Here is a 23,682-nt window from a genome sequence, read left to right on the forward strand (position 1 = left end):
GACTTTTTTTTCTCAGAATTGCAAGTTTAAATCTCACAATTCTGAGTCTGGCACACAATTGCAGATTATAAAGTCAGAATGGTGAGATATAAACTTGCAATTCTGAGAAAAGAAGTACGGAAGCCCTAAGAGGCCATGGATTATATATTCTTGTTTTCTCGTGATCTCGAGATAACAAAAGTGGTTTTCTTGTTATCACGACTTAAAATAAAAATAAACTAACCGCAACTTTATCTAATGAACATCAATATTAGTTTAACAATGAACTAGTATTAGAATTAACTAATATGATTAAATATCAGCAAAAACGAATTATATCGAAATCGGTAAAGCATCTCAAATAAGTATTGTTAAATCAAAATTGGTATCACAACCGCAAAATCAATTGACTTTCACCAATAAAAATATAAAGAGTTATTTTAAATCAAAACAAGCCTCCTCTCTGAACATGTCGTACTGACACATGAGCTGGCAAAGGAAAATGTGATATTGTCCAGACAGGAAAAGCTAATGAACGGACTGGTCCAGATGGTGATTCAACTGTGATGAAACATAAAAGACATAATTGAGAGGCATGCTATGCAGGGACTTTATCTCCTGGATCACACTTGTGCACACTGTTAGAGGCTACGCAAAATGGTGAGAAGACGATACAGCTAATTGGCATCGAGTTCCTACGAAGGCTTGTTGGGCTCTCTGAGGAGTGGCTAGTAACTGGATTTTGCTTGTTAGCAAAAGCGCCAACAGTTTCTCTATGCGTAAAGAGTCTGGAGATCTATAGTGGAGGGAAGGTACAGTCACCGCACAGCATCATGAGCTCATGAGGCCAATTTAACAAGATTAGCAGCGTGTACATCGCATACTGATATACTGAGCAGGTTTTGTCGATGTAAAGATTACTGATGAGATTATCCCAGGCTTAAACATACTGAATAAGTGTACAAATGAAAGAGGGGAGAGATTTGTGTATTGCAACAAAACCTACAGCAACAGGTTTTATTTTACCATGCAAAAAAATGCTTAGAAAAAAAAAGCTCACAAGAAAAAGCATACTCTGATCAACAAAATCAGTTATTAATATATTGTTGGCGCAAACCAGGTAACATTGGCAGAATAGTATCCTCAGTATCAGTAGCGATTATTTTTTTAAATTTATGGATCAATATGGACAAATGTGTTATTAGAAGAGAAAAACAAAATGAGGAACATACCAATGAAGGAACATACAAACAAGAAGAGTCGTAGCATTAGAAGCGAAGGTAGGAGAGTAACGTTAACTTTACTGGAAGAATGGAAGAATCCGTTTTCTGTCAATGAGCGAGATGGGCAGTCTGTTTGCTCTGTAGTAAAGTACTTGGCCTATGCAAAACATACAATGTCAAAAAAACATGTCAATTCGATGCGTTTGTTTAATATACTTGCATTTTAAATCGCTACAAATAACAGCATCGGCGCACGTGTGGCTGGAATGCGGCTAACTCGTCCGCGCTAGCGGACTCTGTGCGAGGGATTGCGACGTGACAGAATGCTTGATATCGTCAGAGACTGTAATTACAATGCGCTCAATGTTGTTTTTAAAAAGAGTTGAGTAACATTTGCTTATTAAGGCATTGTTTTTGTCCTATAACATTCTGTTATTGTTTGGTGAGTATTACGATGATAAAGAGTCATACAGCGTTAAATAGCTAATTAAAGTACGGTTTGTGTATGTTCATTGCGAATTATCTGATTACTGAATTCTTTAGTTTATATTTGTAGTTTTTATTTGGTGGAATACATTGTTCTTATTTTCTGTGACCTAATGTATATCAGATGAGTTTATTGAACAAGCGAGTTTCACTTTGATATGAAGAAGTCACACTTCCACCGTCATTTAAACGCACTGTGAAACAAAAACGAATTTCTTGTTGTGTTTGTTGATTTTGCAGAGTGTGACAGAAATAAAATACTGTATGTGCTACTAGAGAACACTGCCTCTTCTGTATAATATTAATAATAATAATAATATTATCTGCTAATACCATAACATTAAATCTGATTAGTTTGCATTGGTGACGTCATATGTAAATGATATGGGGAGACTTGCACTTGGACCATTGTGCGGCCCAGTGGAAAAAAAGGTTGAGAACCACTGCATTAGAGGAACTCTGTCTGTCTTACGTGTTGTTTTTGTTTTTCAACAAACCATATTACTGTAGATGCGCCTTCAGATTTGAGTTTTTTTTACAGAGAATCTTTACACCCCTAATATATATATACACAACTTGCATTTGATTTTGTCCTCATATTAAACTCCGGGTTTAAAGGGGAGAAATTGGACGACTGCCATTTCATACAATTTTATAAGCAGCTTACAAAATACATTACTGAGAGTAGAAACTCAGAGCAAACCTTATGAAAGAATCACATGGTTCATCACATGAGAGAATGGCTTAATTTTCATGTCCTAAACGTCTTTATGTGGCACAGCTGAAAGAGTCAAAGACCTTGGAGAAGACAAACCTCTCAAAACCCATAAACCTGCAACAATAACATTTATGTGAACGGGCAGGCTACTCTGTGCAAGCTGCTTAAATCCTGAACAACCACGCTATGAGCTTTAAATGTTTGGAATCAATGATAAAATATTGAGCAGACCTTTCCGCATGTTCCTGAAGATGGATCAGTGTAAAGCCATAAATCAAAAAGCCCACTGTTGCTTTCATAAATCCCCAGATAGGCCAAATTGAGTGTTGGATTAGCATAGTCTGGAGCGAGGCTGCAAAAGTCCTCTCCCCTTTGTTGGTGGAGACATCCGCATCTTGATAAGCAATCAGCAATACCCAAACTGACAAGATTAACTAGAACCACTGAGGGGAACCTGATCAGCAAAGATACAGAGATGAAGGATGCATGTCTAACACGAGGCAGCTTACAAGATTTAAATATAAATATATAAATATAAATATAAATATAAATTAAAAATTAAGCGTTGTTACTTAAATATAACTTGTATTGAAATATAATGCTGTAACTGTCTAGTACTTTAAAATGCATTTGAGAAAATGCAGAATTTGTTTTAGTCCATGCACTCTTTAGGTACAGTCTCATTTACCATTATCTAGCAAAATTTTCATGGGTGAATTCCAGTAATTGAAAAAAAAATTTAATGTCCGCAACACTGCTTTAAACTCTCATGTTTAATATAAAGGCACTGTTTCGAGCCTGCTGGGTCATCTTCAGGCAAATAAATTAATTAATTAATTTAAAAAAAAGGAATTCCAGTCATTTCAATAGGAATCTACTACAACCAATCAGGAATTTTCACGTGAAGTTGAAAAATTTCCCACCGCAGATTATTCAATGGGTTCAATTGCCGCATGGATTGAAAGCACCTTCTATGTGAGATGAGCTTCATATATATTGACAACAGACAATGAACCTTTTCACTAGTGTGATCGCACCTTAATGCTGTGACTTTTCAATTCAATTATAATAATGATAAATAATAGTTGAATCTTTCTATCTTTCCGTTCTCAAACAGTAATCAATTTTATAATTTTTTTTTAAATAAAATATAATGCAACCGGTACAACAATACTAAATGTAATATGATTTGTTTACCTAAGAATCTTAATAGACATTTTTGCTTTCTAGCATTCAATCCCAAAACTCCATTTGAGCTTGATTTTGGAATAATGTTAAAGGTCCCATGACATGCTACTTTTTGTAGGCTTTAATATAGTCCTTAGTGGTCCTTAGTACTGTATCTGAAATTCAGCCTCGGTGCAGAATTATAGCCACTACAAGCCAGTCCCAGAATGAGCTTCCTTCAGACGGGCCGTTTCGGTGTCTGTAGCTTTAAATACTAATGAGGAGGAGAAAGGCGGCGCAAGGTGGAGGGTGGGTTTGACCATCTTGCGCAACGGTACCATGCATGTTTGTTTATGTTGGATATTGCAATGGCACGAAGACACGCAGTCGTTCAAGCATTTCAGTTTGACCCAGAATCTGATCCAGATGGAGAAGCAACGGATGAAGAAGTTGCAACTCAGCGGCTCCAGCAGGACGTTTCCGAATGGTTAGTTTAAAATATTATGTCTGGATACGGTACTTTATTCGGATGGTTTACAGTTATTATCATATAGCTAATGCGAACCTACTGTTGCCTTTTCATGAGAGATCTGTAACGTCTGTAATTTATCTTATTACAATTACATCAAGCTCTGCGATCCAAATAACAAAGAAATGTACAACACTCGCGTTACAGTGTGTGTAACTTGATGCTGTCTACCTTTACATTAGCGCAAGTAACTGCATAGCTGCATAGCTAATGTGACAGCCACATTCTACGTGTAACAAGCTAGGTAACCATAAACAGTAAAGCAACACACTTATATATCATTTGTTGACTTACTTGTCCGACGTTCAGCAAGCCCAGCTCTGTATTGACCATTCAATGTTCATTTGTACATCCAATTATTGAGCAATTATTATGCTTTGCTCGCTCAAAAGCCATGATATCTCTCGTGGACAAACTAAAATCGCACGCGCGCGTTCTACTTCCTAGCTCATTTTCTTATGGGCGGAAAATATTCTCTAGGCGGGCAAAGCAGAGAAAGGGGAGGAAACATTTCTCCTTATAACGTCATAAGGAGGAGATTCAAGATCAGCCCGGTTGAGCTTCCATTTTCTCAAAGGCAGAGAAAAATAGCAAAAGCTCGATTTACACCGATTAAAATTTCTAGAAACTTGGGGACCATATACAGGCTAGGGTAACTCATATTAATGTTAAAAAACCTCAGAAAGTGGAAATTTCATGTCATGGGACCTTTAATAATATAACGACAGACGCAGGTGTCTGACCATCAGGGTTCCCACACCTTGGTTGACTTCAAATTCAAGGACCTTTCAAGGACTTTCCAGGTCCAATACCCTCAAATTCAAGGACTTAATGCGGGGACACATTTGTTGTGTCCAACAACAAACGATGAGGTACCATCGTAGTTTCATGCGCACGTGAACTTCATGGCAAGTACCTCATGCGGGAAACACTTAACATAACTCAGGGTTTTTCCTGGCTCAAAATGAGGCGGAGGTGGTAAAATCCTATTAATGTATTTTAATAATAAGATAATAAAAAATGTATTTTTTGTAGATCATCACATAGCCTATTGTTTTTCCCACATTGTTTTTGTGGGTAGAGCTTGGTACCTCTAGGGGGGTACGGGGGCATGCCCCCCCGTAAGAAAATTTTGTACATTTTAAAGATAAATTCATTAATCTGGTGCACTTTGAGTCACCCAAATCCACTGTTAAAAATAGATAATCCACCCGCAAACCGCCTATATTCTCTGATTTAGATATCTGCATCTGATCATCACATTACAATTATTCAGATTCTCACTGTTAAGCATGATAGTATGGTAACATATCACACTGAAGTAGGCTGATTTAAAATGAACATTTATTTAAAATAAAAGTTCTTCTTTTGGCAAAATTACATAATTCCTTAATAGCCTAAACAGAGGCTTTACTCCCTTCAAACTTAAATTGTTTAATTTCATTGTTGTTTCAATCTTTCATTACATTACTGTTTGAATACACTACTTTTTTGTACCTTTTATAAAGGGCATTTTCCCCCTAATTTTATTAAATGTATGCTCCATCTTTCATTTCAAATTCTTAAATTTGATCAATATATTAAATTAAAATAATAAGACACTAGGCTGTTACCAATTCAATTAAATATTTTACATTGAAAAATAATAACTGTATTAAATTAGATTCTTTTAAATATTTTTGAATATACAAATAAGGAATGTTGAAAAGAATGATACTTTATGAAACTAAACCGCCAGTAGGAGGCGGCAGGCGACCGTCTTAATGAGCGAGTCATTGAGTCATTCATTCAAACGATTCGTTCAAAAGGCTGATTTATTCAGAATGAGGCAGTTTATGAATGGGTAATTGAATCTTTGACTCAACCGATTCTTTCAAAACGCTGAATCATTCAGTAATGCAACAACTGTTGCATGCCATGCGAGATGGTTCTGCGGTGATCTTTGTTTGGAACTATTTTCGCTGCTGAAACAGAACAAAAACAGTCATTGCGTCTAAAATGTAAGTGACTTAATTTTAACTATTTGTTTATTGAACTGTTATGAAATCAGTCTCGGTTTCAAACAGCTCTCTGGTCGCGTGTAGCCTAGGCTATATATTGTTTTTTAACTATAATATGTTATAAATAACTGCGCGAGCCTCAACAGCGCTACATTGTTACCGTCAGTACATTAGGTAGGACTATATTATTATCAACCATAGGCTATCAATCACCACTTACTTTAAATGAAATAAAACAGAATCATCCTCACGTTTTCGGTGATTCCCTAGTTATTTTTTATTGTCGAGAGACGAAGGCGGCCGCCTCATAATTCTCTATGCAGGAAAAACCCTGGTAACGTAACGCGTAAATGCGCTTAACTAGTGCAAATCAAGCAAGCTAGTATGCAAAGGCCATGAAGTGTTGGCGAAATAACACATTAGGGGACTGGAGTGAATATGGAATTATTTCCAGAAAACTTCTTGCACAAAATAAATTCAAGCACTTTCAAGCACCTGTCTCTATGTATGTTTATTTTCAAAAACTTTCCAGGGCCTTGAAAACATTTTTTCAGATTCACAAACTTTCAAGGATTTCAAGGACCCGTGGGAACCCTGGACCATACATAAAGCCACAATACTAACTTTGACAACAAGGTGTTTAATCTTTTTAATCAAGGTGTTTTTTTTCCCCTGAATAGTAGCGGATCTACACTAACCTGCAATTTTTGCTGGTTTCAAAACGAGCTGAATAGGACCTGTCATGGAATCATACCCTCGGATAAACTCCTGCGATCCACAGCTAATGCGAACACATTGTCTTGCGACTTGCATAGCATGACTTGACAGCTGAACGTGGGCATTTCACTCATTTTGGAATGCGTCAACGACACATTTGCATAGGCTGTACTATCTGAATTCATGATTGGTTGACTGCCAAATTAAAATCTTAAACAGAACGATAAAATAACATTATTAACCGGTTAAAGGGATAGTTCGCCCAAAAATGAAAATTCTGTCATCATTTACTCACCCTTAAGTTGTTTCAAACCTGTATAAATTTCTTTTGATGACAGAATTTTCATTTTTGGGCGAACTATCCCTTTAAGGGTAATTTCAAATAAGCGTTTCTGTTCAGAACGTTAAAACTTGATTTCATTTTCATTTTTATGTTCCTGTTAAAATTTCGCTTTTTTCCAGTTTTTGTTTTTGTTCCTTGAACCGGTTCAGAGCCCTGACTGAAATCCAGCTTAATACCCGTCGAGTTCTAACAGCATTTGGATGAGAATTTTGCTTTAAGGACTGACAGGTGAGCTGAGGATTTTGCCATCTGCTTCCCCATTCTGTTAAAAAAAGGCCTAAAAGAAATAAAACCACACGAACACTGGAAACCCACAATGCCTCCAAAGATCGACCATTAAAGGCTTTTTTTTTTTTTTTAAGAATTACTTTACAATGAGATCATTAAATGAGTTGGTTTAAATGAGCAAGGAAACTTTTAACCCAAAAGGCAAGCTCCAAAATTACAAGCTGTATATCTTAATAAACTTCACAGGGTCCTTGAGACAGATGCATATATAATTCAGCGGTAACCTTGGTGACCAGCATCTCACTTGCTGTGTAAGCACAATAATCTCAGGCACTTTCAATAGAATACATGTGCTGACTTCAAGAGCCTTTCACAAGCTGATTGATTGAAAACACCGGCTTCTCTTGTTAGCGTTACAGCAAAATGTCATTCGATGCAAATTCACTGGAGCTCAGGGACAGTGGCAGAGTTGCAGAGTTGGCGTTAAAACTTGGCAGACCGCACAGCCGGCTGACTGCTGTGAATTGATGCATGGTGCTGGATCATTTACTTTCCTTTGGTCCGCATAGATCACTGACTGACTTTCCAAAAAGGATCCAGAATATTTCAACACAAAAGATACTTGGTTGACACTTCAAGGTTTTTAAAACTTTCACATTTTGTGAGGAGACCAGCACTGCTATCTGAGCACTCAGATCAAGGGGTCATTTCTCTTATATAAAAATCTGAACCGGCCCGACTGGTCCAGTAGAAAAAGACCTTAGCATTGAGCCCTGATATATAAAAAGCACAGCTAAATTTGACATTTATTACATGGTTTATATGAAGATTGTTTTAAATTCACTTAAATTAAAAGTTGTTATATTTTTTAAAGCCTATTCAATTCTAAAAATGAAAGCTTTCAATGTTGAATGTCTATAATTAATGGATAGAATTTAGAAAAGAAATCAATTTAATAGAGACATCAGTATCAGTACTGATATCAGTGATACTGGCCTTCATTCAGTGCTTAGTAAAAAGATGCCATTAAACAAGTATTTAAAATATACTGTCTATGTTGTTTCTACACTGTTTTGGGGATAGAATGTGAAAGCATTACAATATAAAAATATATTAAAAACTTTAAATGTTAGGTGCAATTAATCACGATTAATTACAGAAAAGTGTGTGATTGATTAGTTCATTTTTTAACTAATAACTTTTTGCACTAATAAAGACATTTATACGTAACAAGAGTAATGTCGACAGTTAAATAGAGATCGATGACAAAAGCCTGAAATCTGAGGCACATCGGTGCTTGCTCACTTGAGTGATGATTGCTATGTGTGAATTTTCAAAAACATGAGTTCACAGATCATAGTTGACGATTACAGCATTTCACCAGACTTGTAATGAGACGTGTTTGTAAACTTGTATTCCGCCACAATTAAAGCTTGACTGTTTCCGTCAAAATTAAAGCTCACGGATTGATCGCTTGCATGTATAGAAATTAGGGAAAAAATTATTATAAAAGCTTCTTTTTTTTCATTTCGTTTTTTTTCATGTTTAACCCAGATGGTCCCAATTCACTCGCTCTACTCGATCTGTCCTAGGAAAGATATGGGCTGTGTCTGCATTTTGTACACACTGGCATGTACTCTAGAGTTTGTACTGAGGTGAGTTAGTGCGTTTATCTAACATCATCATCATCTTCTGTCCTTAAGCATATTCAGTGTGATGTGAAAAGCAAACAGTGATCCAATTCCAGCCTCCTTACACTTTGCAGTTCAGTGGCCTTGACTCAATGTGTGACCAGAGCCATGAGGTACTTGAGGAATGAACAGACTGAGCAAACTCAAAGGTTATGTCTCACTGGAGGTCAATTTTACATTTCCCATGATGCCATGATCTGACATGTTCACTTATGGAAAAACAGACAGGCTGAAGTGAAGGAAGTTAGAGCAGTGGTTCTTAATCTTTTTAAATCCAATAAAACAAAGCGAACAAAAACTATAAAACCACACTAGATATAGCTGCAATCAAAATTAGTCAACCCCCTTGACCTGCAAGACATTTTGCTGTCAAGAACATTTTATGAGAACAACAAAGGCATCAGTAAACTATTACAGAAAGAATATTAATACACATTTGAATAATTCTGATAACGTTAAGTTGATGAAAAATTAAAATAAATCAAATTGGCTCTAAACATTCATGTCCAAAATTATTCAACCCCCAAAAGTCAAATTTTGTGCAGAATTGTTTATTTTTTATAAACTCCAGAAAACGCTGCCTGTCAGTGCTTAGAAGCTTCTGTCACCTTTTTACTGAAATCCTGGCCCATTCCTCGCTTGAAAAAAATTCCAGATCACTGATAATCTTTGGTTTTCACGTTACCACTGCTTTCTTCAAATTCCACCAAATATTTACAATGAGATGTAAATCTGAAGACTGTACAGGCTACTCAAGAACATTGTACGGCTGGTCCCTGAACAAAGCTTCAGTAGATTTGGATTTATACTTTGGGATGGCTGTCCTGCAGGAAAGTCCATTGATCACCAAGCGTCAGTCTCTACACAAAAGGCATCACCATCTTTGCCAAAATGGCTTAATACTTCAAATTCATTATGTCTTTCATACAGTCAAGATTCCCACTTTCTGCAATAGCAAAGCACCCCCATTACAGACTGGACCGCCTCCATGTTTGACCATAGAGATGGTGTCTGAGATCCATGGGTCTGAAAAGTTGCTGTTTGGTCCCATCACTCCATAAAACATTCTTCCAGAACCCCACAGGTCTATCCAAACAGATTTTTAGCATATTCAAGTCGGCCTTTTGTGTTCTTCTTGGTCAAGAGTGGCAGTCGGCAAGATGTCCCAACACGAAGACCATGCTTAACTAGTGTTCTTATACTCTGCATTGAAATGTTTTTTCCTCCTTTCATCAGGGCATCTTGCGAGTCTTTGGCAGTAAATTAAGGGTTTTTCTCAGTTGCTCTGATCAAACATTTTATTCCCCTTAATATACCCTATAATATACTCAAAGCGGTTTGTCACCAATGTTAATTGAAAGAAAAAAAAGAAAGAGAAAGAGAAAATGACTTTTGCTGCTTTAACAAAGATTAAACAATTATATTTAATTTATTCAGTGAAGATTATCCAGTGTTACTTTACATTTGATTATTCAATGTCTGTACCTGAATAGTTAGATTTACCTGAAAAACAAAGCACTGTTTATTTAATTTGTATCTTTGTTCTATTGTATTTATTTATGCTTGTAATTTGTGTATGTGTTTCTATGTAGATGCACTACCCTACAAAATCACCCCAATCATCCTAGAATGATTCATTCTTTACAAATAGAGCTATTCAAGTCATCTGGGGAATTGTTCAATTGTTTCAAATCGCAATATACACCACGGAAAAACAAAATATTGCAATGTAATTTTTTTCCAATATCGTGCAGCTCTAATACACACACATATACATATACATATACATATACATATGTATGCATATATGTATATATATACACATATATGCATACATAAAAGTAAAAACAACCAGCATACTTGCTATGTGCCCTTTACTGCTGAAACATTTATACAACATATTTAGCACTGTTTTTGCTCTTTGGAAATTAAAACCAGTCGTTTGCAAATTCAGAGTTCGTAAAACGATATTGTAACATCACACAAGCAGCACTTTTTGGTAAACAGGAATTTCATCTATAATGAAATTCCGATGACTTATTCTGAAATGGCAGAAAGATAATACAAAAGATATACACAATTCTAAAAGCAATCTTCTTGGCTGAATCCATCAGTATGAGTGAAAAAAAAAACTACATTACATGACTATCCTTTCATCAACTAAAGGCAAAATCCTTCCATTGAAGTGTAAATAATGTCAAGTATGTAGATCCAGCATCAAACCAGAAATAAAGATGCTAATAAAACAGCAAAAAATACAATTACCCATTCATACTTGAGCAATAATCTGATGCTGTAACAGACGTATGAGACTTTATGCAATAAGATAGTTTTAGAGCCCATCTAAATACTGTCACAGCATACTGAGAGATGAAGCCTTTAATATTTAAACATCAATGCTTCCCCCTCAAATAATTACAACCCTAAAATATTTATATTCCACTGCCTTTCAGAAGCCCTGGCTTTTTGTGAGAGGAAAATTGGAAAATTGAAGCGGCAACCGCATTTCACAAGTGGGTGGTGTTGAGAGTGTGTGAAACGTTCTTCTTGGAAACATTTCACCTCCACAAAAAGAGAAAGACCTAACTCTTTTGCTGCCACTTCATCATTCTTTAACCATCCATCATGTGTCACATTAACATCATCTCAAGCATTAAATAAAGAAACTATCTGTAAAATGCATGCAATAAAAAACTTAAATGTTAGTCCAGTCCATAAAAAAAATTAATAATTCACACATGGCCATTATCATCTAATGATGGGTCCCTTTCATAATTCAAGGCACATTATACTGTATAATGGCACAAACATAAAATAGGTGGATCATTTTAAAACATTCCCTCATTTCCAATGGAACATTAAGTACATCACACAAATAAAAGCCTGTTAATTGTCTAAGTGTGCTTCTCATAACATCTGTGATATGAGACTGACGCCTGTGCACCAGAGAGATTTATAAAATAATTATTGATTTTGCACTGTGGATCTGTTTGTACAAAACATGCCTGAAGGCTCCATTCTTCCCTAAAGATGGGAAACTACTTAAAGTGCTCCCTGTTCTGCATTTAAGCGAGATGGAAGACTACAAGTGGAGCTTTGATAAATGCATGGAGCGCTCACATCATTACATACAAGACAAGGCTTGCTGACAAGAAACCCAAATCAATCTTGTTATCTGGATCCCACGAGGAGGTCATCTCTCTCCTCCAGCATTCATCAGGACATTTGGCACACCGCAGAGTGGGAGAGATCTCCAGCCTGGCATTACACAATCATAAATCAACTGCAGAGCCCCACTGGACTGCGAACTTGTGGGTAGAACGTGAAAGAATTAAAAATATAGAACTTGATGTGTTTTCAATTACACATTTCCTCCACAATGCCTCATGATGTTTGGTGGAAAAAGCCAGTCTAAATGTATACAAGTGCTGCCTTTCCAGTTTGATGCCATTGAATGCAAAACCTTCTTCTTAGTTTCTTATCAATGTTATTTGGCTGGTGTTCCAGATGGGCAGTGCACAATTTGTACACTTTTAACCTGCAATAAGAATAATTGCTGCACGAACTAGCAGAAACGGCACAAGATTTTAAGGTTTTTGGAAGATGTCTGCTGGCAAAAGCTGAATTTTCAGCATCATTACTTCAGTCTTCAGAGTCACATGATCCTTCAGAAATCATTCTAATATGCTGATTTGCTGCTCAAGAAACAATTATTATTATCATCAGTTTAAAACAGTTGTGCTGCTTAATATTTTGTGGAAACTGTGATCATTTTATTAGGATTCATAAATGAATAGAAAGTTCAAAAGGAACAGCATTTATATGAAAAAGAAACAGTGGCTGTTATAATCGTCAAATAATATAGATTTTAATATAGAATTTTCACTTCAAGTATATTTTTCTAAAATATATTTTTAGAAAATATACTAAGTACAATTATTTCAAAGTGTGTTAAAAGCTGTATTGTGAAAATAGGTAAAAGCATGATGCTAATATATTTGTAATATATTTAAAGATAGTAAAAAAAATTGTTAGTATATTTGCGATGTACTATTGAAAAAGGGAATATATTTAAAATACAATAAAGTATACTTTTTTCATTAGGGATTGTTTATTCTTAGCTGTATAAAAGCTTTGATATTGTCTTGATGGCCTTTTTATTATTATTTGGGAGGGAGGATTGATTGCCTCACAAAAATGTTATTTACTTCAAAAATTTACTTCAAAACAGATCCTTCAAAATATTTTTCGTTAACAAAAAAAAAGAACATAAAAGTAGCATCTAAATTTTTATTTTACAACTATTATCTGTTCTGTACATGGTAGATAGGCCTACGCGGATTCACTTTTTCTCTTAAGGTAATTTAGAATTACTTTATTGTCTATCACTGGTGATAGAAATTTTTCTTAGGTTAAAAAGCTCTTATTCAATACAAATCATCAACAACACATACAATTCAACAGTAAACAAACATACAATTCATTATTAAAAACGACATCTAAAAAATTTAAATGGAAACTACAATTCTGCACAATTCTGCAACCCACACACATTCACTTGACCTTGTTTAAAATAGTCACTGCTTTGGGCACAAACGAATTCCTATAAGCCTTCTTCCTAGCTAAGGGAGTTCTGAACCGGCAACCTGATGGAAGTAGATGAAAATAATCATAAAGAGGGTGTGTGGAGTCTGTAATAACAGAAGCTACTTTCCTCTTTACTGCCATTTTATAAAGGTCTGAGAAGTGAAGCTGCGAGAGACCCCAGTAATCTTAGATGCCTGCTTAATAATTCTTGATAATTTTTCCCTATTTTCAGCTGAAAGTAAGCTATACCAAGAAACAATGTTAAATGTCATGACTGATTCCACAAGTGACCAATACACTGTTGTCAAAATGTCCTGTCTAACATTAAATCCTTTCAACGGTCTCAGAAGAAATGAATGCTGATGAGCCTTCTTGCAGACACAGTTCACATGTTGTGCAAAGGACAGTCGGCTGTCAATCACAGTACTTAAATATGTAAAGGATTCAACCTGTTCCACTTCCTGTTCCCCTAACCTAAGTGGTTCAGAAAGAGAAAAAGAGATTTTGGATGGGCAAAACCCCCCACAACACAACTCTTTGGTTTTTCTTGTATTCAACTTTAGGGAACTGTCATGGAACCAGCCAACCATGGTTTCAACAAATTGTTTGTACATAATCAGGGACTGTTTATCTGTCATACAAGCCACCAAAGCCATGTCATGTAAGAAAGAGTATGCGCACTCTCTGTGACATGAGATAAAGACAATGTTTAAAGCATAGCATAAACTGATGCGCTGCTTTAAATACAAAGTCAATCTTTGTGATTAGTTCATTTAATTATCAGTCATGCAACGTACCATGCATTTTCCATGTGTACTGTATGTGAAGTATACAGACAAAGTGGAAGAGAAGTCATGTGGTTCATCTTACGGTGTGCGTAATATATATGCCTAATAATAATAATAATAATAATAATATTATTATTATTATTATGTATAACGGCTAGGAAGAGCTGTGCACGCGCAAGCGATGGGATTTCCGGTGTGCGAGCACCATGTACTGTCTTCGCCTGCGATTTGCTGCGGTGTCTCTCATTGAAAATGAACTATGACATGCGCTTTCGGCGTCCCGTGTGAAACTGCCTTTATATAGAGGTGGTACTACCGGCCCAATTTATGAGCTGCCCACCGGGAATTCTCCCGATGGCCACTCCGTGACTGATAAGATTATTACTATATAATTAGTTACACACCTGACCTTCTGTAGAACTTGGTGGCATCATTGCGTTCACGCTCGTATCTGAAGCCCTGACAGGGCTTTGACCACAGTACTTAACGTTATAAGTAACATACAAACACGCTCTGCACTCCATGTATAGACCAGCAATGTCTTTTGTGTGTGCATAGATACACATAGATTTACACAATTGATGCTGATTTGCACTTAAGTTGGATCCTTTCAAAATCATTAAAATGCATTTATCCATCCATTAACAGTCTTGTTATAATTTACTGCTTAATGCACTAGCAGACAGCATTATCACATGGCCGCATATATAATTTAACTTAATTTACAAGCCAGCTGATTAATTTCCATGAGGGAATTATTTAATTGCATTTCATTTCAAATACTTGCCTTAATTAAGATACAGTGAAATATTGGTCTATTCAGAGCGAAACAGATACTCACTGGTGTGAACCGTAAAAAAAAAAAAAAAAACACACACACACACACACAAAAAGGTAAATCAGAGCCAATCCCCAAAGCTTTATTGACTCTAGTTGTTATCAGAGTCTCTTCTGCATTGATCAGATAATGAAGCAAGGAATGCATCAGCCCTTCGTCTGGACACACAACAGCCATGCTTGCTCATTAATCACCCAGGAGGACAAGGGGAAAAAACAAACCTTCAAACTGTTCGAGATGGCCTTTCTGTTACGGAAGGACTCAGCATGATTGAAAGTTCGACATTGCCATGTTTTCAGCATGTGTCCATCCATCCATCGGCACCTCCACAGCCCTAGCCAGACACGCCAGCTACAGCCAAATGGCTAAAATTAGCCTCTAGATTGACAGCTTCAATTGAATTGTTGGTAGGCAGAGTGAAAGTGCCTGTGTTTTTCTACTCTACCTTGGTGACACTCAATTAGGTCAAGCTTTGGTTTCTAAAAGTGTGTGATGCCTAGCGACAAGGTATTATATTACAACCTGGTGATAAAAGAAACGCTTCACAAACTTAAACAAAAGAACCTAGAGTCACTCGGTGTGGAAAAACTGCTAAAAAGTGAGCATCTTAGGAGGCCATTTACAATCGTATCACTTGTGTCAAAGGTATTGAAGGAATAACATTATTGTGTTACAGTAAATACAATTAATAATAGTAATACATGTAATTCAATTAGTAAATACAATAGTTGCACTGCAAGTTTGACCAACAGAAATTAACAATGACATTTTTGGTTGATAGGTTTTTTTTTTTTTGGATGATAGTTTGTTGATAGCATCTAATGTAAATGCAAATCATGTTAAGTGATATATTAACAGAAAAGAGGTCACATTTATGGCTAATACAACAAACACACCTCTGTACGCGGCGTGTTAAGGCTCTCAGAAAAAAAGTCTATGGAAGCATATTGTAGTCACAATGCGCGAGTATTGTACTAAGTCAGGGTTTTTCCTGGGTCAAAAATGGTCTTTGGTGGTGGCGGACGAACACTGTCATCCACACACACAGTATAAGTACTCCACCCATGTGAACTGCGAGCCCATTACTGTCATTCACCATTGTTTTAAGGCTCTCTTTTTTTTTTTTTTAAGTATCGGTTCAGGCACCGGTACCGTTTTAAAAGTATCGGTTTGGCACCGGTATCAAAAACAAACAAAAACGATACCCAACCCTAGCATACAGTATCCTATCCATTGCTATGGTTATCACTGCCAATCGGGTTCAATTGCGCATTTAAATACGTTTGCCAATCCAGAAACTTTGCAATGTGAAGTCAGAACTCGGAAGCATGAAAAATATACATTTTATACAGAAAGTGAGCAAAGATCGCTGCCATTATGATCATGGAAGCTGTCAAATTCAACGCGAGGTTGAATCTCTTACATCGAGTTTACATCGACTTTGTTGGCTATAATGAAAGAGATCGAGAGCATGCAGAACTCGCGCTGAACAAAAACAAAAAGCAGTGTTGAGCAGATTCTGACTAATTAAACATCTGATTGGCTACTGCATTCACACGTTCAACAAATGTCTGTGATTGGCTACAAAGCTCAACACGGCAAAAACACGTTGCAAATAGAAACCATTGACGCTTTTCACAGATTGCTCACACAAACATTCAAGGGAGCATTTTAAAGCAGCTGTTATTAGCGGAGCCCTGTACTTCAGAGTGGCAGGTATCGTCACATTAAGTGATTAAATAAATCTTTGGCTGATTAATTTTGGTGGCCGCCAAAATATTTTGAATGCAGGAAAAATATTAATATATTGCAAAAATAGTATTACAATTTAACATATCCGTTTTATATTGTAATATACTTAGATTATTTCTGTTGTGGCAAAAGAATAGCATTTATTTGAAACAGACTTTCTGTAAAAATGTTTTTACAGTCACTTTCAATCAATGTAATGCATTCTTGCTGAATCAAAGTATTAATTTTTTTATTTATTTTTATCTTACTGACCCCAAACTTTTGAACAGTAGCGTATATCAGCAAACAGCAACCCGCATGAGAGCCTGAGAGACTGAATGAGGGAAAAAAAGTGAATCCCATTCTGTCATCCCTAGATGACAGAATTGAATTCATCCAGCAGTCTTTGGTTTATGTATAGTTTCTCTTTGTTTTATAAATATATATATTTATATATATATTTATTTATTAAGGGGAAAATGTGTTTTAGAACTTATTTGATTTCTTTCCAAATTATTTAAACTTATTATTTTAAGTTAATTAAAAATGCATTAACCGTGCCAAATTAATTAAAGTAATAACTCTCGGATGAATCCACCATATTAACTTTCAAATAACTAAAACACTTGTGTCAGTTTCCCTCTCACAAACACTTCTAACTATGAAAGATTTTTGCATGCCCCAAATTGCCAGTATCTATTTTTAAGATGTGAAAATTCCCACTGTTTCAGTGAAAGACAGCCTGTTGTTTCAGTCTAAAACTAATGAATTGTAAAAAGTTTAGTTTCAAAAACCTGCAAAACAAGGTAAACACACAAGATCAGACCGCAGAGGAAACTTATGATATTTTTAGATTCATAATTAAAACTAGCTCTGTTTAATGAGAAAAGGAACACTGACATGACCAAGTCAGCAAACTTGGCTAGTGATTAAATCTAGAAAACATCCAGAGAACATAACTAACTAATTACCAAACTACAAGCACCAAATTTTAAACTTTTTAAAGAAGCAAAACTCAACAATATGGACGGCCAATGGCTATTGTAAGAGATCTTCAGGCACGTTGATGGAACTTTGACTAATGTGACTACATCGTACATTTGTTGAGAATGTATGCGTGTTTTATGTCATACAAGTTTAAACATTTGGTTTCCTGTGATAAAGTAAGCATTGTTGTTGAAAACAATGGCGATTTAAATATCACCAAGATAATGTTAACTGGCTAATGTAAGTGAGGTTTTGTTGAAAGAAGAGGGTCAGCTAGAGGGTTAAAAGTTACAAGTTAAAAGTGCTGCACAGTATGAAATCATTTGCCAGCAAAAGTGTGGTTTGTTACTTTCATTCATTTACATTTGTTTAATTGCACCTATTCACTAACTGTTGGTAAAAATCTGAACTACTGGCCTGATCAGCAAAAAAATAAAAAATAAATTATTATTGAGCCTTGAAAAGCACACAAAAAAAGAAATCGTAGGAACAGCGAGAAAGTCAAAAAGCTTTAAACCAAACCTCATTACCAATATGACAGAAAAAGAATTAGTGAGATGGGGAAGTCTTTAACATGCTTTATAAGGCTCAGGCTAATAATAATTTACGTCAATGGACAGTCTCATTATATTAGAGGTCTTATTTTCAAAGTGTTGAAAATTTGCCAAGCGAGCCGCTTCATCCATGATGGCTTTTGAACAACGAGAGGGAATTACATTGACTTTGATGGAAATAGCGCTTTAAATGTCGGACCATAAGCCGCAGCTCAGCTTTGATTAAGAACGGATTCCCATGCCAGACGTTCTGTTTGTTCGTCATGGACACAATTAACTCTACATGACTACCTTTGTATTTCACCACGTTTTGCAGGCTGGTGATCGCTTTTTTGAAAATCGAACATGACCCATGGCTTTTGCCGTAATTGGCAAGTTGCCGCTTAACTGCCAGGGGAACCTTTGAAACTTTCAGACAAAACCAAGTTTCAGCAGTTTTTTTAACAATGAAACATGAGGAACAAACACTAAAATTGCAATGTCTACCAGAGACACAGATCAAATTCATTTACAGAGCTATTTATAGGCCTTTTAGATGTATTAGGTACAGAATAGAGAGAAAGGATAATGATCAGGAGAAAAAGAAACTGCACCCACTGCAAAAAAAAAAAAAAACTACTACAAGCTGGACATTTAAGATATAGAGGGTATGCATTGACGTCACTTTCCCGCCGGAACGCGCCCCTTCAGCCGAACTAAGTGGCAAAAGGGCCTGCTGCATGACTGGATTTAATAAGGGAATCTGCGAAAACTTGAGTAAAACAAACTCGAGTAAAATGATCAGTTTAAACTAAAGGTTTGACTCAATATAGTGTTCCTTACAACTTACCAAAGATCCAGTGATCCATGGATATTGACATGCAGCCAGAAATCGTGTTTCCTGACATTTATGTGTGCCTGATTTCGACGCCAGGGAAATCCATAATGCAAATTTGCCCGTGAATGCTTTATATAAATACAATATAGGTAGGTCTAAATCCAGGTGATTACCTATATCAATGTTATATACTGTATATATCATCCAGCCCTAAAACTTATCCTTATTAAAAAAATCCAATTATGCAGAATATAAGATGGTAAATATTTAATTGATGTGTTGTCAATACAATATACTGTATAACAATACAATATATGTCGCCCTGGATCACAAAACCAGTCATAAGTCGCACGGGTATATTTGTGGCAATAGCCAACAAAACATTGTATGGGTCAAAATTATCGATTTTTCTTTTATGCCAAAAGTCATTAGGATATTAAGTAAAGATCATGTTCCATGAAGATATTTTGTCATTTTCCCACCTTAAATATATAAAAAATATATTTTTGTGAGTGGATGCAGCACTATCGCCAATAGAAATGGACAACTTTAAAGGCGATTTTTTAAAGATTTTTCTGCACCCTCAGATTCCAGATTTTCAAATAGTTGTATCTCGGCCAAATATTGTCCTATCCTAACAAACCATACATCAATGGAAAGATTATGTATTCAGCTTTCAGATGATGTATAAATCTCAATTTTAAAAAAAAAATACCCATAAGACCAAAAACTGCTGCCAGTTGTTTCTGTGATTTGCAGCGATCCATTTGCTTCTCTTTTCTGTAGCTTTCGGCAGTCTGTAAAAATATACCTCAGATTTTTAGTCAAATCTATTTGTACAGTCAATCTCAAAGCTCTTTCCCCTTTTAGATGCATTTTGTGTGTTTTTCGCAGCATTCACGCTGAAAATTAATGCTGCCACTCAGTCTTTTTGCCACTCAGCGGGCATAACCGCAGTCACTCCGGCCGACGGTGACATCACGTGCATAGAACCCTCTTAAAATTTAACTACATACATTTATGGCTTGTAGTTTTCAACAATTTTACTGATGTTTCCAAGATTATCATAAGTTGTTTTTTTTTCTATTTTGACAGAACCTCATCCACTGTATGTTAGCCTGCTAAATAACATTATCTTGCCAATATGTGCAAAACAACATAAAACACATCATAAAAAGTATAAAAATGGTTTAGAGCCAAAGTTAGAAAAACCTGATCAAGTCCAGTCATCTTTTAGCTCACATAAAAAAGTAAAGAAGAAAAAAAAGAAGAGGAAATTAATGCATTTTCTCACTTTTGCAAATATTCACCTGTAACAATTGCTGGTCAATGACAGCTCTACTTAAATGGTCCTTCAGAGCTACACTAGGTGATGCCTGGTAAAGGACTTTCAACCAGGCAATTGATTTCAGAGAGTCTCTCTGGAAATGATTTCGAGTATCATAAAAGACTCGTTCCAGGCCCGATTTATGGAGTCAGCAAGAATATGAAGATTGACACATTTCATTTTCTTCCAGCGTGGCCATCCCAAACGCCATCAAAAAGAAAATGTGCAGGCAGCATATGTTTTCATTAGCCAGGATGGATTAATGCGCAAGCTTATAGAGCTTCAATGTACTGGCAGGAGAGAGATTGTTTACTTGCTGTGTCTGTTCACTGCTTCGGTCGGACAAGAGCTTACCGAATAATAATTCAAATGATTTTTCTCCGAGAACATTCTGCCGAAATAAAACCCATCCCACCAGCTGTCCAACTGCCTGGCAGACTCACTCTGATGGCCAGCCTTGACGAGATGGCATGTAGATGACAAAAAAAAATAAAAATCTGCCAAGCTGAAACATAATTTACCATGCTGAGAAAAGCCTCTTAATTTTGCATCATCCATCTATGACAATCATAATATCCAACATTCAGGTGTGACACAAAACTCAGAAACAGTATGGCACAGTTCCTATAAAACATTTTCAACTAACACAGCGTGTTCAATCCCAGAAGTGCAAGAACAATTTATGCAAACTACATGCCAGAACTAAATGCACAAAGCCTGTCTCTTCTCCACTTACCAGTGATCAACCGAACACAACCGCTCCCCGGTTTCAATTAAAATGCCCAATTAAACCCAAGCTGGGCAGACTAATGTTGTTAAGTAATTCAAGTTCACAAAGCTGCCCGATTTATTATTGTTCCCAATATCCTGCGCACATTTTAATTTCTCCAGTTATAGCAGCAATTAAATATGCTGCTGCATTGTTTACCATCACAGAGACTCTCATTCGAATCTCAGATATTAATGGAGTGAAGATGACAAACAGGCGGATATTACCTTAACAGCCATCACACTGTTCTGCACAACGGATGAAATATTTAAGCTGCGCTTCATATTTAGAGTGTTATTTTATACACAACCTCAATGAGATAATGGGTGAACTCATGCTCATCAAAACCTTTATGGAAAAACAGAGCACTGTAGAGCTTTAAACTGCTTTACCTTCCCAAAGTAAACAAACTGAAATATTTTTTCTCTCTTATGCTCAACAAGGCTTACATTTATTTGATCAAAAATACAGTAAAGTAGTAATATTGTGAAATATTATTACAACTTAAAATAACTGTTTTCTATTTTAAAATCCTGTGACGGCAAAGCTGAATTTTCAGCAGCCGTAACTCCAAATTTAAAGGGATAGTTCACTTTAAAATGAAAATTCTGTCATCATATACTCACCCTCATGTTGTTTCAAACCTGTATGAATTTCTTTCTTCTGCTGAACAGAAAGGAAGATATTTAGAAGAATGTCAGTAACCAGGCAGTTTCTGGGTCCCATTGACTTCCATAGTAAGAAAAAAATATACTATGGAAGTCAATGGGACCCAGAAACTGTCTGGTTACTGACATTCTTCTAAATATCTTCCTTTCTGTTCAGCAGAAGAAAGAAATTCATACAGGTTTGAAACAACATGAGGGTGAGTATATGATGACAGAATTTTCATTTTAAAGTGAACTATCCCTTTAAGTGTCACGTTCCTTCAGAAACCACTCAAATTCATAGTTTTCAGTCACGTGATTGGCCCGCGCGGAGACCTAGAGGGCAAAGCATCCAGAGAACTGCAGCACATCTCAAAAGAACAACAAAAGTGTGTGAACGATATGCACATTTTTTAACTTGTGATCCATATACAGCACCTGGTGCAGTATTAAAATCACAAACACAGCAGGACATTCTAAAACATTCGACGTGAAAACCACTTAAAGTGCCTATACTGAATTTGGTCTTTTGATATCGCTGTCACATTTGATTCATTTAATGCGTTCTTGCTGAATAAAATATCTTACTGACTCCATACATACAAATGTAGCATATTCAGTGCAGTGCCTAACTATTCACTATTATATAACAGTGCCTCCTTTTCAAAAGATTAAGCCTGTATGATCCTGTGTATTTTTTAATGTTTGTGCTTGTGCTGCTGAACAAAAGACAACAAGTAAGCAGCAACCCTCACGTTCCACATCAAGCACGAAAAGACCTCAATGTGCGGTCTACTGGGAATCTCCTGACACACATTACATTTACATGTGTTATAAATATGATGCAAGGAGAGAAACTCAATGGCAGGAATATAAACACAAGCCTTGTTTTTCAAAGGATAATAGCATATCGCAGGGAAGCACATTTTGCTGCCATTTGGCAGGGTTAAGGAAAAAAATGAAATCGAGTCGCCTCCACGGTGGGTACAGCAATCTTGGCAGGAGCTAACAGAAAAGCTGCTTTTGATTTCCTGACCAACAACCCTCCCCGTGACCTCCTCCGTCTCCTAGCTGCCTTTTAATCTCCGTCTGAGGGTGGAAATGACCCATGACTTCTCAGTGTGTGCCATCAAGCACTTTACACTAAGCCTCTCCAAAATATCATCTCTGACGCCCACTCTTCTACACCTTTAAAAAAAAGCAATCTCATGACTTCTATAACCTCTCCATCGCGTTACCTTTCTAGTCATCCAAGACCACCTTAATGCAGCTCCCCCATCAACTCTAACTGTGAGCTACAAGCTTTATTTCTGTAGGTTACAATAACTCCCCATGAACCCTTCAAAAATAGGAAACCTTTGAATTTTAGTAAAGTAAATGTGTATTAATCAATGAATTCTGAGTGAATCTCAAAATATTCCCAATCTGGTGTAAAGTAACATCCCTCACAATAATGCCTTCCTTTGGGTCATTTTGACCCAAAACTCATTTTATTTTATTTTTAAAAAATCAGAGTGGTCCAAAACCTTAAGACTTTTGTCGCACTTGAACCATGA

At 36.2% G+C, this 23,682-nt stretch overlaps 1 protein-coding gene across 1 annotated transcript in view; it reads right to left on the minus strand.

The window, feature by feature from the left end:
* prim2 (DNA primase subunit 2) overlaps positions 1-23,682 on the minus strand; it is a 68,505-nt gene that overhangs the window by 40,022 nt on the left and 4,801 nt on the right. The gene's annotated exons all lie outside the window — the stretch shown is intronic.

The sequence above is a fragment of the Abramis brama genome, assembly GCF_963993115.1.
Source record: "Abramis brama genome assembly, chromosome: 19".
NCBI classification, from domain to species: Eukaryota; Metazoa; Chordata; class Actinopteri; order Cypriniformes; family Leuciscidae; genus Abramis; species Abramis brama.